Source organism: Myotis yumanensis, unplaced genomic scaffold, assembly GCF_028538775.1.
Source record: "Myotis yumanensis isolate MYYU_CA2020_CCGP unplaced genomic scaffold, mMyoYum1.0.hap1 SCAF_18, whole genome shotgun sequence".
Taxonomy (NCBI): domain Eukaryota; kingdom Metazoa; phylum Chordata; class Mammalia; order Chiroptera; family Vespertilionidae; genus Myotis; species Myotis yumanensis.
The window spans coordinates 34310825-34325750 of record NW_027223769.1 but is presented as its reverse complement, the minus strand read 5'-3'; the positions used below and the strand labels follow the sequence as shown (position 1 = coordinate 34325750).

The 14926-nt window shown below is 52.9% G+C and overlaps 1 protein-coding gene across 1 annotated transcript in view; it reads right to left on the bottom strand.

Annotated features, from left to right (window-relative positions):
• The window catches only part of KIFC3 (kinesin family member C3), a 268780-nt gene that overhangs the window by 48219 nt on the left and 205635 nt on the right, over positions 1–14926 (bottom strand). The gene's annotated exons all lie outside the window — the stretch shown is intronic.

Below are 14926 nucleotides of genomic sequence, written 5' to 3'. Positions count from 1 at the left end.
CCCATTGCTGCCCTACCCGCTAAAGGACTCCCTGGACCCTCACAGCCCAGCTGCCCCCAGCACCCCCAGGGACCTCCTTAGCGGCCCCCTCGGGGCGCCCCCGCCCCACCCACCCCTCACACACGTAGTAGCATCAGCGCCTCCATCTGATGCCAGCTCCCCTAGAAGTGGGCCAGCCCCTCCTCCCTTCCCCCGGAGCTCTCATTCTGCACCGTCCCTCCCATCTTCCCCGCCCCAGACTTTGCCAGGTCCAAACCCCATTCCCCTTGGCCACCCCCAGCGCACTCGCTCACCTCACCGCTCCTCCAGTCCCTGCAGGTGCGGGCTCACTGCCCAATGGGCTCACACAGCCCAGGCGGGATGGGGAAGTCACATGGGCCTCTCTTGGGGGGAATGCCTCACCCCCTAGTTTCCAGCCTGTGTGCGCCCTCTTACACCCGCCTTCTCAGTGAGGTCCTGGGCCGGAGACACCACATCACCTGAAATTGGTTAGAAATGCAAGCTCCCCGCCCCAGCCCAGCTATGACGTCAGACTGGGAGCAGCACCTGTTTTCCAAAGCCCCCAGGTGTGTCCCATGCCCGCTCACCGCTGCTTCAGACCAAACGCGCAGGACAAAACCATTGTCCAGGTTGCTCAGAGGGGCAGGCCTGACGCTGCCAGGGTCCCAGAACCTCAGCATCACCCATGGGGTCCAGGCCCTGCCTCTGAGACCTGGGCCTCCGCCTTGCCCAGGGAGCTGCTTCTTAGGAGGCTGCTTCTCTTCCCCCCAATTTCCCTGGATGGTCACTGTGACCATGAGGGGAGCCCCACGGACTCCTGGAGGCTTCCTGCCCTGGGCCTGAGCTCAGCAGCCCCAGACTGCCTGGGGAGGAGGAGGTGGCCACCCCAGTCCCTGCGGCCTAAGCTGGCCTGGATCTCGACCTCCTGACCTCCCCAGGCCTCTTCCAAACTTGACCCCACCTGCTTTGCTTCAAACCACAGCCCATAAAGCTCCCAGCACTTGATCCATCAAAGAAAACTGTTTCACCACCAGGAACCTCTGGAGGAATTTTGGCCATCCCAAAACACACACACACACACACACACACACACACACCAAAAAACTGTTCTCAATAAAAAGTTACCTTCTCTAGAGCGGCGTTTCCCAAACTTCTTCACGCTCTCATCCTCATATTATTGCTCAAGCCACTGTCCTATAGGCACCTAAATATTTTTTTTTCATTAAACTTTTTGAGGTATTTGTAGATTCCCATGCAATTACAAGATAGGATACAAAGCATAGAGGGGATAAAGGGTGATGGGAAAAATAAAATGAAAAAAATACATATAATACAGAGAAATTCTGGGTACCCGTTCTAGTCCCTCCAGGGGTCACATGTCGCAAAACCAGAGTACAATATCACAGCCCCGATATTGACATTGAAACGGTCAAGATATTGAACATTTTCATCACCACAAAGTTGCTCTTTTATATCCAGACCCACTTCCCGCCCACTCTCACACCTCCTTAACCTCTGGCAACCGCTACTCTGGTCTCTATTTCTATACTTTGGTCATTTGTAACATCGATTTGGTCATGGGTAACATTTTCTCAAACGCTATAAAATTGGAGTCGTAAGCGTGTAATATTCGGGGGCTTCGCTTTTTTGCACTCAGCATAATTCTTTGGAGGTTCATCCCAGGTGTCACATGTATCCATAGTTCATTCCTTTCCTTGGCGAGCAGTATTCCATGGTTTGGATGTACCACAGTGCGTACACCCGCCGAAGGACATCTGGATTGTTTCTGGTTTGGGGCTATTATGAGTAAAACTGCTAGAAACACTCAAGTACAGGTTTTTATGTGAACATAAGTCTTGACTGCCTAGGACAGTTATTAGGTCCTATGGTCATTGCATGTTTAGTTAAAAACTGCCAAATTGTTTTTCCAGAGTGGCCATACCATTTCACACACCCACCAGAAATGGATGAGCAATCCAGTCTCTTCACACCCTCGCCCGCATTTGTTATTGTCACTACATTTTTTTTTCCAGCCTTTTGATCAGCATGTGGTGATCTCTCTCAGTGGTTTTAACTGGCATATCCCTAATGGCTAATGGTGTTGAACATCCTTTTGTGTGCTAATGTGCCACAGGTATATCTTCTGCAGGGCAATATTTCTTCATGTCTTTTGCCCATGTTCTAATCTGAGTACAGTATTTGCTTCTTTTACTATTGAGTTTTGAGAGTTCTTTGTCTGTTCTATAGACTAGTCATTTTTCAGATATGTGGTTTCCAAATGTTTTCTCCCAGCCCATAGCTTAGCTTTTCATCCACCTAACAAGGTCTTCCACCAAGCAGAAGTTTTTTTTAGTTTAATGAGGTTCAAATGATCAGTTTTCCCTTTTATGGATTGGGCTTTCAATGCCATGGGTACGAATTCTTTGCCCAAACCTTGATCCTACAGATTTTCTCCTATGTTTCATTCTAAAAGTTCTATAGTTTTATGTTTTATATTTAAAGCCTGTGATCCCTTTTGAGTTAAACTTTGTCTGAGGTGTGAGGTGTGAGACTTGGGTTGGTGTTGTGTTTTTTGTTTTGTTTTGTTTTGTTTTGTTTTGTTTTGCCTGTGGATGTGCAATTGTTCCAGCACCATTTGTTGAAAAGTCTCCCTTTCTCCCATTGAAATGCTTGTGCAGCTTTGTCAAAAGTCATTTGGGTCTGCCCTAGCCAGTTGGCTCAGTGGATAGAACGTCGGCTTGTGGATTAAAGGGTCCCGGGTTCGATTCCGGTCAAGGGCACATGCCCAGGTTGTGGGCTCAATCCCCAGTGGGGGCGTGCAGGAGGCAGCCAATCCATGATTCTCTCTCATCATTGATGTTTCTCTCTCTCTCCCTCTCCCTTCCTCTTTGAAATAAAAAAAATAAATTTTTTTTTTTTTTTAATCACTTGGGTCTATTTTGGGTCTCTGTTCTGTTCCATTGACTTATGTGTCTATCCTTCTGCTAAAAGCACAGAGTCTTGGTTGTAAGCTATGAAATCAGGCAAAATGACCCCTCCCACCTTATGCTTTTTCAAAAATCGTTTTAGCTAGTTTAGTTCTGTTGCCTTTCCATTTACATTTTAGAATCATCAATATACTTAGAAAATCTTGGTAGGATTCCGATAGAAATTACATTAGACCTATTTACCAGTTTGAAGAGAATTGGCATTTTTACTATTTGAGTCTTTGATTTCTTCCATCAGCATGAATGTAGTTTCATGCAAGTCCTACAGATGTTTTGCTAGATGTATACCCAAGAATTTAAATCAATTTTGGCAAATTTAAATGCTATTATATTTTTAACTTTGCTATGCATGTGTACATGGCTAGTGTATAGAAATAAATGTTTTTGTATGTTTATCTTGTACTTTGCAACCTTGCTGAACTCTTATTAGTTCTAGGAGTTTGGGGAGTAGATTCCTTGAGACTTTCTACATAGATAATCATGTCATCTTCACGTAGAGTTTTCTTTCTTCCTTTCCTATCTGTATGTCTTTTAGTTGTTTTTCTTGCCTTATTGCAGTGGCTAGAGCTTTCAGCACTATCAATATTAATAAAAGGGTAATCTGCTAAATAGACCAGGAGACCTTCCAGATGTTCTTCCGGCAAAGCCTTGGTGGCATGGCCAAGGCAGAGGTGGTTAGGGGCGGGCGATCAGGCCAGGAGGGGAGGGCAGTTGGGGGTGATCAGGCTGGCGGGGGGGCGGGGGGAGGCAGTTGGAGGAGGGTGGGCCGGCAAGGGGGAGCACCTTAGGCATCAATCAGGCTGGCAGGGGAGTGGTTAGGGGGTGATCAGGCTGGCAGGCAGAAGTGGTTAGGGGCAATCAGGCAGGCACGCAGGTGAGTGGTTGGGAGCCAGCAGTCCCGGATTGTGAGAGGGATGCCGATTGGAGAGGGTGCAGGCCGGGCTGAGGGACACCCCACTACCCTGTGCACGAATTTCATGCACCGGGCCACTAGTGTTGAATAAAAGCATTAAGAACTGACATACTTGCCTTGTTCTTGATCATAGGGGAAAAGCATTCTGTTTCTTGAGTGGAGTGTTCTATCAATACCAATTACACCACCTGTTACCTGGTGGGGTTGTTGAGTTCTCCTATATTTTTGGTGATTATCTAGTTGTTCTATCAATAGTTAAGAGAGGGGGCGGTGATCCTTCCAACCTTGATGATAAATTTGTCCATTTCTCCTGCAGTTCTAACAGTTTTTTTGTTTCACATATATTGTAGTTCTGCTGGTTGGTGCATACGCATTTAGGATTGCTATGTCTTCTTGATAGATTGTCCTTTTATTATTATATACTATCCCTCTCTGTCTCTGTAATTTTCTTTCCTCTGAAGTCTAGTCACTCCTGCTTTCCTGTAGTGCTTGATTAATGCTTACATGATATATCTTTTTCCATTCTTTGATTTTTAACCTACCTGTATCATTATATCTGAAGTGAATCACTTGGAGATAAGATATAGGTTGTTTTTTTCCTTTTTTTTCCCATATAGGTTTTTTTTTTAAATGTCATGCTTTTTAACCCAATCTGCCAATATCTATCTTTTACTTGGTATATTTAGACCATTTGCAATGAATATAATTCTTGACATGGCAGAGTTTCAATCTACCTTTTATTTTTTGTTTTCTGTTTGTTCTCTGTTTTTCATTTCTGTGCTTTCTTTTTTCTGCCTTCCTGTAAGCTACCTACACATTTCTTGGAATACCATTTGATTTACCTATTTTGGGTTTTAGTGCATCTATTTGTATAGCTTTTTAGTGGTTGCTCTAGGTATTACATTATGTCTATATAACTTTTCACAGCCTACTGGCATGATAATTTTGCCAGGTTGAGTGAAGTAGAGAAATCTTACCTCCCTTTAGGTCTCTTTACCTTCCCAAATTGATAATATAACTGTCTTTAAGATTCGCTCTCTATACATTTAGAACCACATCAGATAGTATGATCATTTTTGCTTTAACTATCGAACATAATTTAGAGAATTCAAGAGGAGAAAGTAAGCCTATTGTATTTAACCATATTTTTCCTTCCCATGTTCTTTCACCTCTTCTAATGTTCCATGGCTCCTTTTATAGTTTCCTGTGTTTGTAGAATTTCTTTTAGTCGTTTTTTAAGAGCACATTCTCTTAGTTTTCCTTCATCTGAAAATTTCTACATTGGCCCTTCATTCCTGAAGAACATTTTCACTGAGTCTGGAAAAGAACTGTCAGCATTTTTTTTAAAAAACATATTTTATTGATTTTTTACAGAGAGGAAGGGAGAAGGATAGAGAGGTAGAAACATCAATGAGAGAGAAACATCAATCAGCTGCCTCCTGCACACCCCCCACCGGTGATGTGCCCACAACAAAGGTACATGCCCTTGACCGGAATCGAACCCGGGACCCTTCAGTCCACAGGCCGATGCTCTATCCACTGAGCCAAACAGGTCAGGGCAAGCATTTTTAAAATATTGTGTCACTTCCTTCTGGCCTCCATGGTCTCTGATACGAAGTCTGCTGTTATTGAGATTGTTTCTCCCCTATATGTAAGGTGTTGTTCTTCTCTGGTTGCTTTCAATACTCTTCTCTTTATCTTCAGTTCTCAGAAGTTTAATTATAATGTGTCTTGGAGTGGGTCTCTTTGGGTTGTCTTCTTTGGAGTTTATTCAACTTCTCGAATCTGTAGCTTTACATCCTCTATCAAATGTGGGCAGTGTTCAGCCATTACTTCAAGCACTTTTCCAGCCCTGCCCTCTTTCCCCTCTCCTTCAAGGACTCTGGTGACACAAACATTAGATCTTTTGTTATAGTCTCACAAGACCCTGAAGCTCTTCAAGTCCCTCCACCCCCCACCCCTACCCGGCCCCCTCCTACCCCCAGTCTATTTTCTCTCTGTTGTTCAAATTGGACAATTTCTATTGTTCCATCTTCCAGTTCACTGATTCTTTCCTCTGCCTCCTTTATTCTGCTATTGAGCCCGCCCGCTGAGCTTTCAATTTCAGTGACTGTATTTTTCAGTTCTAAAATTTCCATTTGGTTCTCTTTACACCTCCTGTGCGTTTGCTGAGGCTTTTTTTTTCATTTGCTTCGGGCATATTTGTAATTGCTCACCGAAGCATTTTTATCATGGCTGGTTTAAACCCTTGGTCAGAGAACTCTAACATCTCTGCCACCCCCATGTTGGAATCCATTGGTTGTCATTTTTCATTCGATTTGAGGTCTTTCTGATTCTTAATACGAGTGGTTTTTCAAAATCTGGACATTTTCCTATCATGAGACTCCAGGTCTTGTTTAAGCCTTCTGTTTGGTACTGCACCAGTGGGGGCAGGGGGGCACCGCCTGGTTACAGCAGGGGGAGGGAGAAGTCCAGGCTTTCTACGTGGCCTCTGCTGACACCTGGTAGGGGCAGCCTCATCCCTACGGGGCAGGGGTGTCCTCTGCTGACTCCACAGTGGGGGTGGCCTCATCGCCCACATTGTCTGACTCTCCGCTTGACCCCCTCCGACACCCGGGCGGTAAGGGTATTTCCCAAGCCCCAGCCACGCCAGCCACTTCGTGGTTTTTGCCAGATTCCAGCATCTCCTGTGCTATGATTTGCTTCATATATTTCTTCTTTAAATCACCTCACATGTTTCTATTTGCCTGGAGAACGAGCCACATAAATAAAACACCTTGAAAATAAAATAAATGCCTGACACATGTGCTGGCGAATATTGCTTGCCCGAAAAGCTCTAAGGCTTTTGTTAAAAGGAGTTGAGCAAGTGTTAGAGAGGTGCTAAGCCCACACTACCACCTGGCTGAGGTTCTCTCCTTAAGAATGGGGTCAGAGAGTGGAAAGAAAAATGAGTAGGGAATCGCTTTCTCACAGTTCGCCCCATGTCTGTCCGGACCGTCTTGTGGAGTGTGACCCGCACCATTCTACTGACCATGGTGGTGGTGGTGTGAGCCCATACTTGGGGAAACACCGTTCTAGCCTATTGAACCTCACGGTAGCAATCCAGGGTAGCCACCACAATCCCCATTTCACAGACAGAAAAACTGAGGCCAGTAAGTAGCAGAATCTGTCCACGATGATGCAGCCATGCCAGGACTTGAAGAGGAGACTGTGGAACCTCTGTTTCTTGGGGCCTTGACATAACCTAGAAGGACAGGGGCCCCAGTCCACGTCCATCCCCCACGGGACCTCCTGCATGGTCCTCACCCCCCCACCCCCACCTCCCTCCTCTGCTCTTCACAGAGCGGAGTCCCCGGGATCCCACGTACAGAATCCCAGGCAACCCCACCCCACCCCAGCCATCAAACTGGTGGATTCTTTTCAATAGCTGTTGGTGAGAAGTTGGCCTTTTCGAGAGTCCAGGGCCCCTCCGCTGCACGGAGCACCGAGATCTGGGCCCGTTTGTCCATTAGGATGAGGCCCTGAACTGTCTCCCTCCCCCCAGCTCAACAGTGACACAAACCAGCCTCCAGGGAACCTTCACATCAAAGGACTGACCCCCTGAGCGGGTGCAGAGGAAGGAGATGGGGCCCTCCTGCTCCCTGTGCTTCCTCCAGAGGCGGCTTGGGGAAGGGGGGATTTCCGAGGGATGCAGAGAGCAGCTCTCAGGGAGGAGGGGCATCCCAGCCCCGGCACCTCCCAGGGCACGGTGCTCTCTGAGCTGCTGTCCTGAGCGCAAGTGTGATGTGTGCTATACGAACAGCAGGCCTGGCTTCTGGCGAGTGTTCCCCGGACAGGCACGCCAGCCAGCAGCCTTCCCTCCCTCGCCGATTCACTGATTCAGTCAACAAACATCGGAGCACCGCTCTATGCCCAGGCACTGAGCACTGGGGACCCCGTGGTTGACAAGAGCAACCTGTGCCCTTGAGTTCACGGGCTAGTGACAGTGACAGGCATCGACCTAAGAACCCCACAGCTGCAGGTGCCACTGTGCGAAGGGCAGCGAGGGCCCGCCAGGTGCTGGAAGAGGCCTGGGGAGGCCTGACCTGTCTGGGAAGCCAACGGAGGAGGAAGTGACTCTTAAGGTGAAAGCAAGTGGGAGAGTTACCCCAGTGGAGAGGGGAGGGAGAGTGCTGTGAGTCAGGGAACGGCGCGTGCCAAGGCCCTGTGGCAGGAGGGCCTGCCTGTGAGCGAGCGAGCGTGGGAGGAGGCCAGAGCGGCTGGAAAGCAGAGGGAAGAGGGGACTCGAAGTGCTCAGGGAGGCTGCCTGCGAAGAGACTTGAAGGCCAGTTCAAGGGTTTGGTCTCCTTCCTGAGTGACGGGGAGCTAATCAACCATTTGGTTTTAAACAGGAAACGGGAAATAATCCAATTAGCATTTTTTTAAAATCCTTCAGGCTGCCCTTAGAGAATAGATGGAGGGCCTCAGTGGGCTTGTGGGGAGCCAGGCAGGAAGGGAAGGCGAGTCTTGCAGGAGGGAGCCGGTGGGGCTGGGGTAGGGAGGGGGCTGGTGGCAGGGGCAGATCTGAGAGGGCCTCTGAATGTCAAGTGCCCCCGCTCCCCGGTGATTGGCCACTGGGAGCCGGGAGGGTCCGGGATAAGAAAGGAGCAGGACGATGACCCCGAGACTCACATTATGGCTTCGATTCTTCCACATGTAGCGAGAGAAAGCCCAGCCCACCACCTACACCACATTCAGATCTGACTTCTCACTCCCCCTCTTCTGTCTGAAGGTCAGGCCAGCCTCCCCCTGGAGAAACGCACCGTCGTTTCGTCATTTATTTAACCAGCCCCGACCGCTGGCCATTTAGCTGTCTTTGTAAACAGTGCCGCGATGGGCACTCGTGTGGCTAAATATTTGCACCCACACGTAAGCATTGCAGACTTCCTTAGGGCCGCCTTCTAGGAGGGACCTGTCTTTGTTTCAGCTGCATCTTGCCAAGGGGATCTCTGCCCCCGCTGCCCTCAGAGGTGGTGCTTGGAGGAAGCAAACCTTCCCAGAGCCCAGAAGGTCAAAGCCGTGCACCTTCCATATCCGCTGCCTGAAAAACAGCCTATTGACCGAAGGCGCTAGGAACCCACGGATCATGGAAATGAGTTTGTGCCTCGTTTGCTCTGCCGTGTCCATGCTTCCACTGGAGTGGCTCCTGTCTAGGGGAGACACAGGGATTTGAGGACCACCCTGCCTCCCCAGGGTCTGAGATGCCTGGAGCAGTCATCCCCCCCCCCCCATCCCCTAAGCTGCTCATCCCCTATGCTGCCCACCCCCCACCCCCCAACCCTGCATCAGGGAGGAGAGCCAGGGGGGTTTCTGAGCTGGGGGTCCTGGGTAAGGTGGGGAGGGGAAGATTTAGGGAGGAGGCCAGTCCTCTGGGGGACTGACCATGGTTAAAGGCAGGGGCACAGTCCTGGGGCCCACCCTGTGGCCATTTCCTGAAGCTGGTTGGTCCCTTGACAACGAAACCCACTTACTATGGGGCCTGGTGCATTAAATGAAAATGTGGGACCCCCTTTAAAAGCTATTAATAATTTCTTGTGGTGGGGGAGGCGGAGGAGGGTAGGTGGAGGTGGAAGATGGCATAGAGCAGTGGTTCTCAACCTTCTGGCCCTTTCGATACAGCTCCTCATGTTGTGACCCAACCATAAAATTATTTTCGTTGCTACTTCCTAGCTGTAATGTTGCTAGTGTTACAAATCGTCATGTAAATATCTGATATGCAGGATGGCCTTAGGTGACCCCCGTGAAAGGGTCGTTCGACCGCCAAAGGGGTTGCGACCCTCAGGTTGAGAACCGCTGGCATAGAGGGATACATGATGATGGAAAAAATGAAATGAAATTTTAAAAATTATTAATTCCTTCTAGGCGGCAACAATAGAGCATCACACCCAGTGCGGAGCCCTGTGACGTGTGGGACCTGTGTGACCCCACGGGCTTCACACCCAGGAAGCCCGCCCTGCCTGGCCAGCCTCTCCCTCCCAGAAAAGAGGCCCCAGGAGCATGGGGTGGCAGAGAGACAGCGAGGGAGGCCAGCTCATGGGCAAGACAGCTATGAAAGGGCCCAGGGCCAGCCAGCCGAGGCTGAGCCCATTTTCGCTGCTGCTGCTGCTGCTGCTGCTGCTGCTGCTGCTGCTGCTGCTGGGGACCCTCTGGGGCTCCATGGAGGCAGCCTGTCAGGCTGATGCAGTGGACGGATGGGGTGTCGGAGAAACAGACGCAGCCCGGGACCAGCAGACAGGTGCACCTGAACACCTTGCGGCCCCAGGCTTTGCAGCAGAGCGTGGAGCTGACTCAGAGCCATCTGGGAGGGAGGGAGGAGAAAAGACGTGGCCAGGTCACCTTGGGGAGGGCTGGGTGGGCATCGATTTGAGGGCTGCCGCACAGCCGGGAGAGGGAGCCTAGATGTCCTGGTTCTGCACTCACAGCCACCCCTGGAGACGGGCCAGTGTCACCCCCCTGCACAGATGAGGAAACCGAGGCCCAGAGAGGGAAAGTGGCAGAACCCAGAGTTTCCAACCCGCACTCACCGGCACTCCCTTGTCCACCTCCTGCAGCCCCATCCGGATAAGGACAGAGCGGGAACAGAGGCCTGGAATAGTGGGCGACTGGCCCTTAGTGGTGGGTGGGGGCAGGGAGGGAGTGGGGGGGGAAGGGGGCGGGGCCCAGGGGTCCCAATTCCCTGGGTGGGGGCTCTACCTCACAGCAGTTGCCCCCTGGAGCCAACACCTCCTGCTCCTCCCAACTCCACAAAGGCTGTCCCCTGGGGCGGGCATGTGTGTGTGACAGGCCGGGTGTCAGAGCGGGTCTCAGGCCACAAACCCTCTCCTGGTCCTGGGCGGCCCCCAGATGTTTGTCCCTGGCGCCTTGGTTGCCCTTTTGGAAGCAGCCCTTCCACTCTATCTGGGTTTGATTGTCCATAAAAAAATTTAATGGTCCCGGTGAATAAAGCAGCATAACAACAGAGGAAGGCTTTTTAGGCAATCAATTAAAAGCCTAGCAGAGGGATTATCTCATTGAAATATCAATTTTTAATAGAGCCGCATCTCTGAGTTTCCTCTCAAAAAACTTGGCACAGTCCGTTTGCCTGCCCTGGGTTATAACTTCACCTCTTTTTGCCTTTGACCGACCTGAGTCTGCGGACCGGCCTTGGGCGTGAGAGGGGGGCGTGGAAGATCATTCCTTCATTTGTTCATCCACTCGCTCATCGTTCATTCATTCACCGGATGCGTAGTGAGCTTCTGTTAGGTGGCAGGCATAGGTGCTGGGGGCATCAAGGTGACCACAAAGGACCACATCCTAGCCTTCAGGGGACTCATGGGCTAGCCAGGGAAGCGGAAAGCCAGCCCTAGCCAGGTGGGTAAGTCAGTAGTTACACCGGGAGAAGCCAGCCATCTGGAACCATCCATGTCAAGGGACCGAGTGGAGGTTCATGGGTGTGTTACATTCAAAGCACAGAAGCCTCCGGTGTAGTAGTTACCAGCATCCATGCTGGAGAGCGGGCGGTGTTGGTGGGGGTAGGGGGGGCCCTGGTTCAGATCTGCTTCTTAGCTGCTCTGAGACCTCAGGATGCGGCTAAGGGTCTCACGCTTCGTTTTCTCACCTGTAATCACCTCACTGGCTGTCATGAGCATCAAAGGAAGTAACAGGCAGACGGCCTGGCGTGGCATCTCTTTGCTCTCTCTGACTCTACCCCCCACTGCTTGGCAGCTTCCTCAGTTTACCCCTCAGGGACTGGGCGATCAGATAAACTTGATCTGATAGCGTATTCTCACCGGCCAAATTCCCAAGGGATTTTGTTACGGACCTAACTCCGGTCTGTCAGTCGCTGGGGTGGGTTGGTGGGGAGGGGAGGGTGGTCCGGGAACAAAGGGGCCTTTGGTCTCCCAGGGGTACCCCCAAGCCCCACCCCATCCTGGAAGGAAGATACCTGGGCCACTGGGCGAGTGATCAGGCGGAGGTTTCTGGTATTGGACTGAGAGCCGGGGGAGCTGAGTGTGGCTGAGGGGAGTGGTCCACGCGGGCAGAGCTGGATCCTGGACGAGGATCCCCTCTCCAGCGTGGACGGTGCGCTTCTCCTGGTCTCCACACAGACATGGCCGGCGACCTTGACGAGAGTGGACACACAATACTGCTGGCTGCTGAAGCCCATGCTGTGGGCTTGACAAGGGTCCTTTCTAATCGTCGGGGCGCCGTGTGACACCGGTGGAAACTGAGGCTCAGGAGGCGGAGCTTCTTGCCTGGCTGGGGGAGCAGGAGAATCTGCATCTGCTTGGCTGCTCTCTCTCTTGAGTTATTGTAATGAAGGTCAAAGGCGTGAAGGAGTCAGACTTTCTCTGAAGGATTGGGCTCCCCAGGAGAGGGTGGCTGGGTGCCCTCGGAGGAGCTACTTTGCTCAGTGGGCCTCGGTGTACTCACCTAGGAAATGGGTCCCCTCCTCCTACCTGCCCAGGTGGGCGCGGGCGGACAGGGCCTGCGGAGTGGTCTGAGGGAAGGGGGCTGAGGACAGCGTCTGTCTGCACCAGCTCACTCTTCTCTTCCTCCCTCCCTCCCTCCCGTGAACATACGGAGACCTGCTCTGAGCCGGCGCAGGCCAGGGCCGAGGACGGTCGCCGAGAACACGTGGCCTTTGCAGCCGTCCTGATTCGATGCTGGCCCTGTCATTTACTGGCCGGTCCCTTTCCTCTCTGGGCCTTGGTTTCCCCACCTTATTGTCCACCTCCTGGGTCATTGTGACGATGACAATGAAATGCATGCACCACAGAGGGGACCTGGGCTCTGAAGGCTCTGCTCCTTCCCGGGGAGTCCCAGAGTCCCGGAGGCGGGACCCCTGACCTCAGAGCTCGAGGTCCAGGTGCTGGCGATGAGCCACACGGTCACTGTGAAGCCATCACCCAGTCTGACCCAGGGCAGGTACAAGGTGGTGCCGGAAAGCCAGTCCCAGCCGGTGGGGGAGGGAGAGACGCCGACACCGTAGCCAGGGGCTGTGCACTGTATCCTAGATCAGCAGGGACCTGAGACCAAGGCCACTTGGGGAACGTGCTTAAGAGCGAATCTGGAGCACTGCACGCACCGGATGTGGAGGAGGCTGTGTTTGCCCAGCGGTGGGAGCCGCGGCTGGTTCCTCAGTGGGGGAGGGGCGGCCAGGATGCTCCTCTGACGTGGGGGAAGCCTGGGAAATGGGAAAACCGGAGGAGGCCTCATGTTTACACCTCTTCAGGCCCCCTCCCCAGGGGCGGGGGGGTGGGGGGGGAGGGTCTGAGCACCGTGGAGAGCGCCCCCAGGGCATCTGGGCCTGTGGGCCGCCAGGACTGGGAGGCTTTCCAGGGAGCCCCGGCTCTACTGGGAGGCGCCTGCCTGGGGCCTGGGAGGCAGCTGGCATCGCCTAACCCTGCAATTAGCAGCTGAGGAGGCTGGGTGGTGGTGGTGGTGGCGGTAGAGTGTGTGGGGGGCGGGCTGACAGCTACAGCTGGTGCTGCCTCAGCCTCCGGCCCCCTCACTCACTGCCCCAGAGCGGAGGGGTGCCCCGGTGGCTGTGGGCCCCCAGGCACAGGGCACTGAGGTCTTGGGAGGGGATGCAGAGCATAAGGAAAGCCAGAAAAATAACACTAACAGTAAAGTCCTATTATTGGATGTGGGTTTGGACAAGCCAGTTAGTTGCTTTTGTTCCCATTTTACAGATCAGGAAACAAAAGCCTAGAGCGGCGCAGGGGCTTGCTAGAAAGCACACAGCCAATCAGGAAGCAGCTGGGTCTAGAAGCCAGGCTTGTCTGGAAGGCTGGGGCACAAGGGGCTCACCCTTGGGTACGGGTTTGAGGCAGGGAACCCCAGGGCTGGGCAAAAACAACCTCAGCTGGAGAGCTGGGGAGGCCGAGCCTGTAGAGCAGATTCCAGGGCCCTGAGCTTCAGGCTGCAGGGGGAGGAGGGGCAGGATCTGGCCGAGCCGGTTCTCCAGCCTGTCCAGGCACCTGAGGAGGCGGAGGCGGGACCCGGCTACCCCCGGGCTACTGTGGCTTTCTTGGAAGGCTTAGCTGACCAGCAGAAAGACCCAATAGAACCAGTCCAGCAGGTATTGCAGTGGGACTGGGGTGGGGAGCGGGGAGGTCCGGGGTGGGGGTGGTTCTGGCTTTAACCTTTTACCATCCCATCCATCTATCCCATCCATCCCATCCATCCAGCTATCCCATCCATCCCATCCATCCATCCATCCATCCATCCATCCATCCATCCATCCATCCATCCTTCTTTCCTTCCTTTTAGGATGCCCACTAGGCCCGGGGCACTGTGCTGGCTGCTGGGAGGAGTTTTTGCCCCATAGGACAGAGCATCTGGTGGGGCCGGAGAAGCAGACAAGTGACAACCCACTAATGCTCTCAGAATGAAGTGAACTTCGAAGGGCTGGTGGGGCCCCGGTGGGGGCGGGGCCATCAGGCTGGCAGTGAGGAAGCTCATCTTGGCTGCAGGGCTCCGGAGGGGGGCTGGAGTGGCACTGCGTGGGGCCTGGCCTTGGAGGGGTATCGGAGCGAGGGTCTGGCCTCCGGCAGCTGACCTGGAATGAGGGTGTCGCCACTCACCAGCTGTGTGGCCCTGGGGTCGTCACTCGCTCCTCTGAGCCTCTGCCTCCTCAGTGGGAACTGAGAGAATGGGAGTGCCTGCCTCACGGGTAGGAACGCCCACGGCATGGCTCAGGACCTTAGCGGCCGTCCCTTAGTGGTGACGAGGAACCTGTCAGAGTCCTGAGGTCACAAGTGACACGTGGACACGCCCTGCCTCTATGCACACTGCTCCTCTCACTGTCTCCTCACCTGTTCACAGAGGAAAAACGCTCGCAGGCCTCCGGGGGCCAGGCAGCCATAGAAATGAGGTGGGTGTAGGGCGAGGCTGCAGAGCGTGGTGGGGACCGCGGCCCACGGGGTAACTCTGTGCCCAGTGCAGGGGGCGCCCACCGCTCGGCCCCGCGGCTGTGTCCGTGCGGGAGTGTGAGCTCAGGGCC